This window comes from Fopius arisanus, unplaced genomic scaffold (assembly GCF_000806365.1).
Source record: "Fopius arisanus strain USDA-PBARC FA_bdor unplaced genomic scaffold, ASM80636v1 scaffold00147, whole genome shotgun sequence".
Lineage (NCBI taxonomy): Eukaryota > Metazoa > Arthropoda > Insecta > Hymenoptera > Braconidae > Fopius > Fopius arisanus.
The window spans coordinates 132,768-149,005 of record NW_011887886.1 but is presented as its reverse complement, the minus strand read 5'-3'; positions in this window follow the sequence as shown (position 1 = coordinate 149,005).

The following is a 16,238-nucleotide window of genomic DNA, read 5'->3' as shown; positions in this document are numbered from 1 at the left end:
CGAGTTGATTGGTGGCTGTGGGGTAACGGATGACCCACAGTCGCTGAGATGCTTAGACTAGGGGGAGAAGGCCCTGGTAGATTTCAGGACAGTTCGCGTTGAGTGCTGGTCTCGAGCGGATGTTTTAGGAGCTCGGGATCAGTTGGTGGCAATAATCCCTGCCGGGGTTATGAAGGGTACATGGTTCCAAGGAATCTTGGAATAGCGAGAGAAGGGGACACTTATGTGTCCCCGATCAGTGAAATGGATTACTTTGAGGCTACGGACGAGAGTCCGCGACTGCAGAGATCCATCCCTAGGGCGAAATCCATGGTGTTGGGGTGGACTAAGGGCTGGAATTCAAGGTGTTTCCCGTCGGTCCGGTCACACGCGCCTCAATATTAGGCTTAGGGGAAGTAGGGCGAAGGTAATGGGCATTTTTCATTCCACGTGAAAATGTCACGTTACAATACATGACAAATGTATCGACTGTCTAACAAAACTAATTCGTCCTGTGCTCAATATTTTTTCAATGGTGCAAATCATTACGGCATTATCAAATGTTTTGTACGGGTGTCTGATTGTCGATGTGGGTCATATTGTGGAGCTGAGTGTGAGGTAAAATACACTGCAGTTCTAACAACTTGTCATGTTGGATTAGCATTCAATGAGAAACGTAATCAGGAAATTTTTAGAATTCACCGTTGTAACGCTATTGATATTTTAATTGCTGTCGATGTTTCAAATTTGTTCACTGTTTGCTTTTATTTGGAGGTGTCAAATAATAATATCGTAGAACCTGTGAATTCAATCGAAATGGAGTGAATTTTTTTATTTCAGTAATGGAACAAGCTTTTGTGGTTTGGAAAAAGGTCGAAAAATGATTGAGATGACTTGATTGATATTAATTGAGAAATTTTTATGTGCAATGAGAAAATCATTGATATTGTCTGGTATGGAATAGACGAGGCGGAATAAAAGACTATGAACAACTTGGTTGATAAAATAAAATTAAAAAATGGTTCAATAACTTTATGTGTAAATTGGTAATAATTGTAGAGATTCCTCAATGGATAGATTATTCAATATAAAGGGAACTATTTCTCATCAGTACACACACTCATATAACATTTACCGAAATCCCTCATCCCGAAGTACATATTCAAAAATTCGATTTTTTTTTACATCCAATCATATTCTTGGCAAAAAAAAACATTCAATATTGTTTTCTTAAATTAAATAGCTCTAATCCTATTTCCAACATAAATTATTGAATTCTACATGCCCCCCAAAATGTGTAGTCAATTATCAAATCATCTAGACATTGAAAAAAGGCACAAATGCCCGTGACTTATAGACTATTCGTCGGTTGTCAATAAATATCTCGGAATCAAAGGCATAATAAAATCGATTTGTTATATTTTTTTCCATGAGCACAAAATGTAAATTATCTTCCTATCCACATAACGGGAAGACAGTGTAGGGCCTTTTCTGTGTGGTGTAATGTTTGATTGATAAGTGAATTTATCATTGAATTTAATTGAATTGATAATTCAATTGAAGTGCATGTTCGCGAGTACGAGTCTCTCCACATCAGATTACTGCCGCACTGGGTCCTCATTCAGGAAACAAAAACATGAAAAATGATTAAGTCTATATTTTGCCTGGGTAGACGCGAGTATGCCAGCGTCTCTGGCATAGGTGGCAGTGACGCTCCCGTACTGGCGTCGTCCGACGCAGACTGCTGGAGATCTGCGGAGATACGAAGAAGATCTCTCACAGTCTCACAGTCACACATACCTAATATTTTTATCCCAAGACCCCACAAATTCCACGACCGATTCCACCTTCCTACATCCAGGTTTTTGGGCTCCGTATTATAATGCCTATGCAGCATCTCCTGTTAGATATCCTAGTCAAGTACAGTCCAGTTAAGTTTCTAGAGAGGGAATGGCAAAAGCTGGCGTCTCGCAGCGACCACCCCTTATAGCAGGTTCTTTCGGTCCCTACTATAATACACTAAACAAGGCGTTAAAACACACGAAAAATTGGGGCATAAAGAATGAAAAGAATTTCTTGTCGAGCTTATAGAACAGCAAAAATATTCGGGCAAACGGTCGCGTTCAAATCTTGTCAGAAGTATTAAAGGCTAAGACTTTATTATGGTTTAGGAAATTTCGATCTACTCAATTGGATTGGACGGAGTTCAAGGCAAAATATGTGGAAACGTTGGTTAATGGCGATTCGGAAACAACACTCTAATAAAAAAGGTAGGATTGTACCCAAAGAATCTGCTTTCGAATATACCGCTGACATGGAAAACATGGATCGTAGACTACCAATCGAAATCTTCGAAACGATTCAATTGAACAGCATCCGGAAAATGCCGAGAGATCCCGATAGGGTTATATTACCGACTTCGATAACCGAATTGACCGTAGCCCAGGGGGGTGAAACTACGGTTTCACCGTGGCCTCACAACTGTCCTCGTCCACTTGATGGCGCTAGCATCGTCTGTCCGGGTAGAAGGCGGGGCTGCGGTACTAATAAGACGAATGGAGCGGGTTTCAATAGAAAAACTCACGCAATTTCATTTTTTTTTTATTCATCTATATAAAATTATTAACATTCAATTATATTAAATTTAATTTTACAAAAATAGAGGTAATTTGAAAACTTATAATAATATAATCAGAAAAAGAACGTACAAAATCAAGACTTACACCATTTAGCTGCTTTTTTTTTCACCTGATTAGACTTCTCCTGCTCGCGATTGATGCGATTACAATATTGCTGCATTCTAGCCATTGTGAAATAACGAATAATTTGCAACAATCTTTCAGATCCATGTATTTCACAGGGGAATGATGTTCGATTGGACGCGTAAACATCATTTAAAATTGACTCAAACGGATCATTAGATTCACAATGTCTTTGAAAGCAACTTTCTATATAAAGAATGAATCGAAAGAGGTGTGAATTGGGATGGTATAAAACTGAGTCTGAAGTAACTTGCGTTAAGCATGCTTGTGGGAGAGTGGGGCCATCAGAAGGATTCAGGAACGCTTTTATACAAGTGAGACATTTTTCTGTATCCATCAACCGTTTAACTATTTCTGATGTTAAACAATACAATATGCAGTGAATAACATCAGCGCTTGCGTAGTCATGGTCGACGATGTGTTCTACTGTCCAATCGTCATTTGTAATAAGCTGGTCTAATTTCGCAAGAATTTCATTTTTCTTTGCATTCAAGGAAGATTTATCAAAAATTGTTCTCAATTCGATCATATTCAGAAGTGGTTTGGGAGGATTATGATCAAGTAGAGAGCAATTGCCAGTTTTTGGAGGTTTTAAGACACTGAAGGTAGAGAGAATTTTGTATAAATGCAGGAAAGTGGGTGTTGATGGGTGGTCATTACATCCTCCTGCCTGCCTCACACATCCGAAGAATTGCTAATACAAGAGGGAATTTTCCGAAAAAAATATTAACAAATGTAAGACGAGAACAAAAACGTAGCGCTCATCAATTCAATCTACCAATTGAGAAAAGAATGACAGATAAGTGGACAGTTTAGAGAGGGAAAAATAGAGTTCAAATAAGCATTTGGTTAATGAGAATGAGTATGGATGAAAACCTAAGATGGGCTTTAAATAGCTAGTAACAAAAAACAAAAAGCGATGGCAGACTAATCGTATGTATGTACATGATCGACGATTGTTACTTACGCATTCTACATTACATTTTAAGCGTCGAATATGTATAAAAACAAACCTCCAACGCGTCCTGGTTTATTCTCCCAGTGAGAACGAAAGGAAAATCATACTTGTCTGTTAAATACTCGACAAGACTCAATGTAGACATTAAGGTGACACGAAGACCCTCAGCCGTGTCTGAGGTGAGAAATTTATCGCGATGGATTTTTCCTTCTTTGACGTACCCTTCCCAGTTGTTCTGGGTATCAAGGGATTTCTTCAATTCCTGGAGAAAATTGAGCAAGAATGAGAGATAATTCCAAAAATTAATTTTACGTACCTTATAGTCCAAATTATCGGGGGCAACACCATGCATTTCTTCTTTTCTATTTAAGGCATCGAAGAGATTATTCATCCATTTACAGAAGTCTGCAGTCTGCTCACTGTCCTCTAATCCCGGATTGTGGTGGTATGTTTTTAATCCACGATAAACAGCATTACATACCTACAGGACATACCAAATAAAAGAAAGATGAATGATGAGGATATACAAGGAAAATGCAAGAACATTTTGAATGAGACTAATCCATTAAATCATGTTGAGAAAAATATTTCAGTAAAGTCAAAAAAATCTAGTCAAGTTACTTGAACAGCGAGTGAAACTCGCATTTTCGCTGAACTATTCAAATGAATATGGTGCCGCCTCAATTTTGGGCACAAGAGGAGTTGGATAGGGCCAGCATGAGCCTTATCAACTTCGTGGAGAATCTTAATATGCTCCCATTTAATGTCCGGCGCCTCTGGCTCCATCTAGAAATGTAGAAAAAAAATTAACATTGAGTTGCAGTTCAAATATTAATTAAACACTCTAACGCCACAACACAACAGAACGTAACTGTAGATCACATCCACATACACACCTGCATTGATCCTTTCGCCTCTAGTCGATTCCGTATGCACTTTATCAAATGCGGAGCATCTGAGAATACGAAAATTTTACGCCGGTGATCCATTGGGTGAGGAAAATTGCACTTCGGATTTTCATATTTTCCGCTAACTTGTACATTCTCATGTGACCAAAACTTCCTGTTTGTCCTCGCCCCATCTGTTACCACGCCATGAATTTGTGCCCCAATACCCTCTATAAGAATTATTGCCTTGAATATTAAAGATACCAGCACGTCTCCTTTCACAGGTCCTCTGGATGCAAAGACTGCGATGGGTTGGGTATATTTGTCAGCGATTGGCTGAAACATAATCACCAATCCGTGGTTGGCCTTGTCACTGAATCCTGAAGACGATGGACCATCTTCTCCAAAATCTTGCAATCCCGTATACGTTAAATTGGTACTGTTGACAGTAACACTCTCGCGGGTGAACATCTCATCTAGCAGTAGTATCCCATGTTTTTGATGCTCGCTCTTATTGTTGAATGATTTTTTTAGGATCTCAAAAAATTTTGGATCAAATCCACAGCTCGAATTGATGGATGATAAATACCGGAAATTATCTTTTTGCAACTGAAATTTTGATTCTTGGCATAAGATGGACAAAAAGAGAATGGAAAATGTGAAATTTATTTCTTACTTGCGTACAGTCCGGATTGAAGGTAATGGCAGGATTTGATTCGTCTGGAGAAGCCTATAAGTCGATGGAGACTTCATATGCATCAACAGGGCTAAGATCATCGACTCCTCGCTATATCTCTGGCCGTTGCCTTTCTGACATTTTGCTGAGGCTATAATTTGTTTCAATGTTACAAATTGATTGTGGGTGATATGATCAGCCTCCAAAATTTCTGCTAATTTTTGGTTTTTAATCTGGGATAATTTGAGTCGACAGTCTTCCACTTCTTTCTTCATCAATTCAATTTTTTTTTCGGCTCTTACTTTGGCTCTTTCTGCACTGCGAACTTTCATCCTCATGGTCAGCCATTGTCGACGCATTTTTGGAGAGATAGGAATTTTCCGTTTGTTTAAAGTCTCGTCCTTCTTCAGCCTCTCTATCCTCTTCGCCACCGTGTTCTTCGCCTTTCGACAGAAATTACAAATGTAACCATTAGTAATAACAAGAGAACATGCGATATGTCTCCATGACTCTCCAGGATCTTTCTTGACAGTTTTACAATCGATGAATGGCATGATCCAATGCAGAAAGTACCTTCTGCAGCATTTCAACGCTTTGAACCGTGGATTCCACGTGAAATGTTGATGGATTCATCCTTTTCTCCAGAATACTGATGGCCATATGGAGATCTTCACTCACGACAATTTCTTTCGATGTATATATCTTATATTCGTTTCTCACATAAGCAAATGTTCGTTTTGACAGAACCAAAATGGCTCTGTCATCTCGAGACATATGCTCCATAGTGCACTTAGCTGGGAGTCTGATATCCTGCACTAGATCTTTTAATTTCAACCTCAAAATATTATTCACTCCAATTTCTGTGGGACCAACAGTATTTTCTGTTGATGTGGATGGTAACCAGATAGATCTAGTATCTGAACCTGGAGGACTTGGAACACTGAAACTTTGGCAATCAGACGAATAACCACAATTGCACAGGGAATGCTAGTTTTGAGGGATGAACTGCAATCATCATTCACTGAGCCTGATTTACTCACACAGACAGTCCATGAAAATTGTGAAGGGACAGCTCCTTCTTTTCGACGAATACTTTTATAAGGAACTTTCATTAAGATTGTACCATCGGGATTATTTATCACTTTATGTGTTAACACTTCACTTGGCAAAAAATGATTTTTGCAGATGGGATCTCCAGTCTTCAGTAAGGGCAGTCTCGTTGCTGTTTTCCATTGAGACAACTGTCCGGTGTCTTTTGGAGCTGTCAAAAAAGGTCCTTTTTCGGGGTTGGAGTCATATCCTGTCGTACATCCGAGTATCTTACACCTCGGCATTTTAATAATTTATTCAATCACTATCCACCACATAAATTATGTATTAAATCGAATTTGACAGATCGGACAGGCCTAATACACTTTGATTGTTGAACACTATTTGGGGTTAGATCGGACGATGTAAACAGGACAGACGATATTAGCGACACGCCGCGGAGTAGTACCATCGAACGACAGTTGTGTGGCTACGGACTTCTGTAGCGGATACCGTTGAGTTTCACCCCACTGGTGGCTACGGACTTCTATAGAGGATACCGTTGAGTTTCACCCCCCTGCCGTAGCCGTTTAATCGCGGGCCCCATGGCACTGTGCATTTGGAAGAAATCTATTTTTTTTATTAACATTTCAAACTTTTTTCTTCATAAATATGTAGGTGGTAATTTAGTGAAATTTAGGAGAACATTATCAGAATTTAGGAGTAATTACTTTTCGTTTAATTGAATTTTCTTTTTTGTCAATAATAAAGAGCAGAAGTTATACTTAAAAAAATCAAAAATAATTGGAATCGATAGAGAATAATTTGGTGGTCATTACAATTAAGGTTTAATGATTAAGGAGTCAAGGCCCGGCCTTCTCGTCGTGGGAAAATTTTGGTGACTTTTACCCCCCCACAGTTTGCGGCAGACTTCGAAGCTCCATCTAAAAAATACACGGTCGATAAGAGAAAAAGTGACAAATGGACACACGTTTCCAGGGCCGTCTGGGGCTCCGAAGTGAGGGCGCCAAATGTTCGGGCACCGTTTCGAAAAAAATTGGAACGATTAAAGATTTTTCATTTGAATTTATAGGGGGTGGAATAAAAGAGTAGTGGGAATGAGAAATCCATTTTTATTCATTTTTTTAAACAAACAGGCGCATGACGGTAAAGAAGGGGGGAGGGGGCATGGATGCGAGGGTGACACGAGAGTTTGGGAATCGGATGAATCTGTCGAAAAAAAATGAAGGATTGAGAGTGGCATGAGTATGGCAGGGTAAAATAGGGGGTTGATGGTGCAGTGAGTGCATGTGTGAAAATGAAGGGTTGAGAATGTGGTGAGTGTGGCAGGGTAAAGTAGGGGACTGATGGTTAATGCATGTGGGAAAATGAAAGGTCGAGGCTGTGATGAGTCTGGCAGGGTAAAAAAAGGGGTTGATGGTAGAGTGAGTGAAGGAAAACAATGAAGGGTTGAAGCTGGGATGAGTGTGGCAGGGTAAAATAGGGGTTGATGGTGGAATGAGTGCAGGTGGGAAAATGAAGGGTTGAAGCTGGGATGAGTGTGGCAGGGTAAAATAGGGGGTTGATGGTGGAGTGAGTGGAAGGAAAAAAATGAAGGGTTAAAGCTAGGATGAGTGTGGCAGGGTGAAATAGGGGTTGATGATGGAGTGAGTGCAGGTGGGAAAATGAAGGGTTGAGGCTAAGATGAGTGTGGCAGCGTAAAATAGGGGTTGATTGTGGAGTAAGTGCATGTGGGAAAATGAAGGGTTGAAGCTGGGATGAGTCTGGCAGGGTAAAATAGAGGGTTGATGGTTAAATGAGTGGAAGGAAAAACATGAAGAGTTGAGGCTGAGATGAGTGTGGCAGGGTAACATAGGGGTTGATGGTGGAGTAAGTGCACGAGAAAAATGGACGGTTGAGGCTAGGACGAGTGCCTCCCGGTGAGATGAGGGTTTAGCATGCGATAATACGCCTTCTCCTGCCATAAACCCCCTATTTTACCCTGCCGCACTCATCCCAGCTTCAACCCTTCATTTTTTTCCTTGCACTCACTCTACCATCAACCCCCTATTTTACCCTGCCAGACTCATCCCAGCCTCCACCCTTCATTTTCCCACCTGCACTCACTCCACCATCAACCCCTATTTTACCCTGCCACACTCATCCCAGCTTCAACCCTTCATTGTTTTCCTTCACTCACTCTACCATCAATCCCTTCTTTTACCCTGCCAGACTCATCACAGCCTCGACCTTTCATTTTCCCACATGCATTAACCATCAGTCCCCTACTTTACCCTGCCACACTCATCCCAGCTTCAACCCTGCATTTTTTTCCTTGCACTCACTCCACCATCAACCCCCTATTTTACCCTGCCAGACTCATCCTCATCATTTTCCCACCTGCACTCACTCCACCATCAACATCTATTTTACCCTGCCACACTCATCTCAGCCTCAACCCTTCATTTTTTTCCGTGCACTCTCTCCACCATCAATTCGCTATTTTACCCTGCTACACTCATCCCAGCTTCAACCCTTCATTTTTTTCCTTGCACTCACTCCACCATCAACCCCCTATTTTACCCTGCCAGAGTCATCCTCATAATTTTCCTACCTGCACTCACTCCACCATCAATCCCCTTTTTTATTCTGCCACACTCATGCCAGCTTCAACCCTTCATTGTTTTCCTTCCCTCGCTCCACCATCAACCCCCTATTTCACCCTGCCAGACTCATCCCAGCCTGGACCCTTTATTTTCCCACATACACTAACCATCAGTCCTCTATTTTACCAGCCATACTCATCTCAGCTTCAACCCTTCATTTTTTTCCTTGCGCTCATTCCACCATCAACCCCCTATTTCACCATGCCAGACTCATCCTAGTCTCGAGCCTTCATTTTCCCACATACACTAACCATCAGCCTCCTCTTTTACCCTGCCACATTCATCCCAGCTTCAACCCTTCATTTTTTTCCTTGCACTCACTCCACCATCAACCCCCTATTTTACCCTGCCACACTCATGCCACTCTGAATCCTTCATTTTTTTCCGACGGATTCATCCGATACTCAAACTCTTGTATCACCCTCGCATCCATGCCCCCTCCCCCCTTCTTTTCCGTCATGCACCTATTTGCTTAAAAAAATTAATCAAAATTGATTTTTCATTCCCCACTACTCTTTTATTCCACCCCCTATAAATTCAAATGAAAAATCCTCAATCGTTCAAATTTTTTTCGAAACGGGGCCCGAACATTTGGCACCCTCACTTCGGAGCCCCAGACGGCCCTGGAAACGTGTGCCCATTTGTCACTTTTTCTCTTATCGACCGTGTATTTTTTAGATGGAGCTTCGAAGTCTGCCGCAAATTGAGGGGGGGGTAAAAGTCACCAAAATTTTCCCACGACGACAAGGCCGGGCCTTAACTCCTTAATTATTAAACCTTAATTGTAACGACCACCAAATTATATCGATTCCAATTATTTTTGATTTTTTTGAGAATAACTTCTGCTTATTATTATTGACAAAAAAAAAATCAATTAAACGAATACTAATTACTCTTAAATTCTGATAATGTTCTCCTAAATTCCACTAAATTACCACCTACATATTTATGAAGAAAAAAGTTTGAAAAGTTAATAAAAAACAGATTTCTTCCAAATGCACAGTGCTCCGGGGACCGCGATTAAACGACTACGGTCAATTCGGTTATCGAGGTTGGTAATATAACCTTACCGCCATCTCCCGGCATTTTCCGAACGCTATTTTCATGCTCTCTTTTGCCCATTATATATTTTTTATAATTTATCCCAAAATAATCAACAAATATCGCCAAATGCATCAAATAAGCCACCTTATTCATCCCATATCATTCTTTCATCTGCTTTCATCAATTTCTACCTGTTTTTCATCCAAAAATTGCATCCACGCAATATCCACGCAACATACACTCTACATGCACGCTATAGCGTTGATGATAGTTTGCTAGGGTTACAACTCCCACAATCGAAGCCCCAGTCCAGTCAGCCGCGTCTCTAGTCGGCCCATAGGCACAGAACGTCGTTAGGAGTGCACTGCGTAAGAGTAGGACATTTGCCGAGTAATGCTCTCAAATCGGTATTTTAATCTGTCATGATTGTACGACTTCTGGATGCACAACCTACTCGTGTCCCTGGTGTGCGGAGCACGCCCGGGAGAATCAGCCGACAGGGTCAAGACTAGACTCTCTGCAAGATAAGTTGACCTGGATAAACAATATCGCAGGGAGCCCGTCGAAGGATAATATGAAGCAATTCGAGTTAATTCCTATTGATTAAAGGAATGGCCAACGCCAACAGCAAATTATGCAATGTCGAATCCTGAGAGATGTACTTCTTCTCTAAATGAAGGGCTGAAAGCAGTTAAGCCGAGTCAAGTTATGCCGGGAGCAATTTCAGTAAATCATGTAAAATTTGGTGGATTCTCGTCAGGTCTTGTAAGGTCTAGTTCAGTATCGTCAAGTTAAGTGGAGTCAGTACGGAACAGTCTATTTTAGTACCAGCAAATAAAGTACAGCCAGGTAAAGCACAGGTTAGTTCAGTACCGGCAAGCAAAGTATAGTCTAGTAGAGTATTATTGAGTGTTTCAGTCAGTATCGTCAAGTATACTGGAGTTACAGGAAAATCAATCGAGTCTAGTTGAATCTAGTCAGACTTTCAGTCCAGTAAGGTAAGTTTTGTCGAGTGAATCCTTTACGGGCGGGAAAAAAGTAAGATCATCAATATTGGTACAAAATAAAATGTTTCCTCCAGACGTTAACCTCACTGAAGGGAATAACGAAACAAGTTTGCAGTCTCACTGGCGAAATGCTCGTAAGGAAGGATTCAAGTCAATGCATTGATAGATACCAAGATCGTGGAGACCCGGTCAACACAGGAGCTCAATATTCTCATTTGGGCACGATAGGGCGCGAAATAGGCGGCGAACTAATGCTCCCATTATAGTCAAAACGAACTAAAGAGGTCGTAGTAGCAGATGAGAATTAAATTTTAGTCTAAAGAACAATAATGATACCCACAATGATCAGTGGAATCACGAAAACTAGAATTTCGCATCACCCCTAGTCTATCGACAGATTGTATTCTAGAAATGGACTCGATTATTTTATGTGGATTTAGTATCGACGGGTATACCCACACGTGGAGTATGCAGGGTATTCCCGTAGCCTTTCCATTTTTGAGGTCATCTCCTAATGATAAAAAACTTTACGACTGTTGGGGTATTGCTGAACTAGAGAACATCCAAAAAACTGGGTAAAAGGAATTTCTCAGCGATAATGTCTAGACTTTACCAGTAGAATTTGGGTTGACTTACCTAGTAGGACGTCTCATTGATGTCGATGGTCACCCACCAGTTCTTCAACGTTGCTATCCCACTTCTTCCAAGTTACGCGAAGTACTTTATGACGAGATAAGTAGATAAGCAATAGCGGTTCTGAATATAGGGATGTGATCGGCGGTGCGGGCGGGAGAGGATGAGGCTATGAGGGAGGGTAATGTTGGTTTCTGCTCGACTCTCGATCGGTAATTGCAGGTTCTGCCTTATCGACCAGTGGAGGTGGTCCTTGGGTCGGTTTTACGGTGGGGGAGGGGGTAATAAGTGATCTTTCATATTTGGTATCTACTATATGATGCCTGGTGTCTAATATCTGCTATGTGATGTCCGATGTTTAATATTTAATATCTGATGTCTGATGCATAATATCTAATATGTGATGCTTAAGGTCTAATACCTAATTTGCGATGTCTAAGACCTAATATCTCATAGCTGATAATCACAGCTACAAATATGTGCATCTGATCTGCTGGATATGGTTATGCTTGTGCTACCTCAATAATGTTAATTACAACAACAAATTAATTTATGATTGTGAAATTTTTCTTTGAAATCATTAGGAACAGGAATTGATAGAAATTATGAATATTTTTTAACTACAAATGTGAGAAATAATTTTCCACTGGATCCCTCTCCCACTAAGAGCGAAGCGCGAACTGGTCCTCTTCACGTGCCTGGGTGTTCTCGCTTAGCGGCGCCGCCACCGAGGCTTCTGTCGGTTACCACAGATACTCAGACGTTGGTGAACCTCGCCCAATCTACCGTGTCAAGCTGATGCTGGTTCGGCATTGTGAGACCCGCCACCGAAAGTCCGCGGAGTCGACGAACTTTCTTCGCGACCGGTTTTCGGCAGGTTTTCCAGAAAGACCTAGCTGGTGCCCAATCATGAACGATAGAAACGACAGCTATAGAAACGCCAGATGGTTCGAGGACTATCCCGGTGTGCTGACCCGGAAAAATCCTCTTACAGTTGTAACGTGGTACCAGTTACTGGTTTTCGACCCTGTCGCGATTTTAGAGATTTCCACCAGACGGGAAGTCACCTTCAGTAGCGAGAGTTCATAAGAACAGAGGAGAAAATGGTTTTGAAGCATTTTGTTTTGTTTTTTATTATTCTTTAAATTGAATTCACGCGCTACGGCGCTCCTTCTGAGGACATCATCGAGGATCTCCAGGAAGCCGAAAGATGTCACCAGGCTCCTCTGAATTTCTGGCATCTGAATGATTTTGGAATGTGGCCGATAATGGAGCCACAATGGCTGTAAATAATGATGTGCGAGAACTATCTCTCCTATGGTAGTAATTAACGCAGGAATTAATTTTGGATTTAGGAAGCGCTGAGAAGTTTTCTCATTATCAATAGATAGAAAAATTATAATTAAGCATCGCCTAAAAATTGAAAACGCATGCGTTGGAAATTAATGGTATCTATCGCGCATGCCTAACTAATTGGGATTGGTGGATGATGACGTTGTCATCCCTCCCATCATAATATAGGGCGTGTTATCTACCTGTTGCGTACATCCACGTGTATGGCAAGATCACTTGCCGTTTGGTGGGCATCAAGAGTGTGCCGGTGATAAACGTTAATTCTGAGCGACACCACACAGACCTCCAGATTCGGTGAGCGTGGTGTCCCAAATTCATTGATTATTTGAAACCATAATTTTGATTATTTTATAATGGGTAGACATTCTAAGAGTTAAATTTTGATGTTCCGTACATCCGAGTCCAAAAGGCCTGTTCGTAAATCATTCTATCGGTGAATTTCTGACCACTTCAATTTGTGAAAATTTTGTGTTACTTTCTCTCTCTCTCCGAATTGGTAATCTTATTATATTATAATTTATGTTGATAATTTTTTTTACGCGACTTTGAAAGTATTCGTCGCGAATTTTGGACAATTTCTCTCGCCATTGAATTTCGTGAATTTCATCTGACGGTCTCGTCACCCCTAAACTGTTTGTCGCGGATTAAAGTATTCATTGTCTTTTGATTTTCGTATTGTTTCGAGTCATTGAATTACTTTTACACTTTTATATGAAATATTTCTGATCAAAACTTTTGACTATCTTCCAACTAACAACTTTGAGTTGAGTTTAGTAACTCAATTGTTCTGAATAATTTTTATAAAAATTTTATAACAACTCGAGTCTCGCGACTCAGTTGTTGGATAATCTATGAACTGACTTCGTTGACTATCTGTTATTATTTATTTATTTATTTATTTATTTTTTTGGTGTTCAGTAGACTTCAGAAAATAAGTGATCAATTTAATCAGACGGTAGTGACTTATATAGAATTAAATTATTGGAACCATCACGTCTATTCGATTTAAGGGCATTTTATTTCATTTATTTTGTTTTATTGTATCGAGACGTGTTAATTAATTAAAAATTGTTCTCCCCGACAAGTCAATTGATTTATTTTTTTTATCTCCCAGTCGCATCCCCTTTCAGCCTCACGTAGTTCCATGCAATTATCTGTCTTAATAATACATTTTTTTTTTAACGAGGATTTGGAAGAACAGGCACCGATAAACGTTGACCCATTTTTTGCATGATATATGACTCATGTGGGGGTGCTCGTTAGAGAAGATGGGACCCTCCAGAACTATCCACGAAATTTAGAAAGAAGGGAGAAATCGGGATTTGTAAGGAAATAATTTTAAGGGACTATCGCGTTCCAGGGGCACCGAGCCCCTGGTTTAAATAAATTAGAGAATTAATGGGTCATTGAGGATTTGACGACCTAAATTGCCGTGCGAAAGGGCTATGGCAGAGCCACCCGATACGAAATTAGGAAATCGCAAGTTTAAGCACACATTTGACGTTCCGAATTTGAGGGGGCATGAGATCAAGAAAAATTACATTTTCAGTGGAAAGTCGGGGAGAATAAGTGCAATCCTAATTCGTCTCGAATTGCCGGATTGCTTATACATTAGGAAAAATAAAAGTGTTAAAGCACTTCAGGTTAGTGAACATACTAGATTTTAGAGGTTACGGTTAGTAAGTTGCTCTGAAATTTTAGAGCTCATGCTGCCCATGGAAAGCGATTAAAATACCCCGAATGCCAGTAGGAACCAGCAAGAATACAGATATAAATCAATAAAATAATAAATTTGCGAGTTTAAATTTTGAATTTGAATTTGAATTGGCGTTAGAGGCACCACGCCTCAAAGCGGATCTAACGCCAATCAATCAGAGAGCATGTGATTTTCCGCTGTGAGTAACCCACTTGTTGCATTGATCTCGCCAGATCAGTTGTTCATAACGAGACGTGCCCAAGTGTTGGAAGAAGCAAAAATTGGATTATTGTGCCACATTTATTGGGCTTATGGTTACGAAAGGAACGGGAGGGAACCCCTGAGGATGAGTTAGGAGTATTATTTACATGTCTTGGAGTGATTCGGCTCCCTCTGTCACAATTATTTCACGACACGTCGTGGCTTTTTCCAAGTAAGTCACAGCAGATGCTGATCCCCCTCCGGTTCGTCAATTCCGGATAAAAACTATCTGGCGCCGATTTCTTTAATTTTAGCAGGTTCGATTAGACTTTAAGGAAGTAGGGCGAGGGTAACCAGCATTTCCCACCCCCATAAGAAAATGTCACACAAACAGTTCAAATGGCGCCTAACGTGGTGCGTCGAGGGTTCTGGGCAAATAAAATTGATTTTAATCAATTTTATGTGGAAACACATGAAATTAATTTTTTTGTGATGACGTTGTGGGCTCTCCGCCTAGTTTTGAGTTAAGTTGAAGTGTGAAGTGTTAAAGTGTTGTGAAGACACCTCATAGATAGATAGACAGATTTAGGTACGATGGTCGGACTAGCCTCCCCAATGCCACCAAACTCAGATTAGAGTTATTGTAGCTCCGCTTGTTTTAAGTGTGGATCATATCTTCAACCCGGCCAGTCTGTTGCCAGTCTTAACAGATTCGTTGCATCCTTATTCGCGACTTGATTTGCGGTGGGGAAGGCAGTTCCTCACCAGCGTAGTCTCGTCGCTGTTAGAGCCGGACAGTCACATACGTTGTGTATACTGTCCTCTTTTGCTTCATTACAGAATCTGCACTACCCATCCGAGTCCATGCCGATGACTCTGCAATGTTCCTTAAATCTGCCATGTCCTGTGAGCAGCTTGATCGTAGTGGCCAGACTCTTCCTGTCGATGGCCACTAGGTGTTTCGACCTTTTCTTGCTGGGGCCAGGCATAATTGTCCTAGCCTTCCTGCAGGTGTTTGTGTCTTTCTACCGCTCCGATTATTCACGTCGGAGCTTTTCCTTTACGTCGCTTACACCCACGGCATGGGGGACTCCTACTGGCGAATACTCGTCCGCGTTTATTGCCTCCTGCTTCGCCAACCCGCCTGCCGTTTCGTTGCCGTAAGTAGTAAGGGGTAGACTCAGGGAATGTTCCCATCTTCTGCCACCAGGCGGCGCTAATGTCGCGGTGTGTATGGGCGTTATGGGAGGGGTGGGGGGAATGGCGGGAGTTTCAAATTTCGGCACTAGGCGGGGCTAGTGTCGCGGGGCCCGTGGGTGACGGTGGGTGGTGGGTGACGGTGGGTGG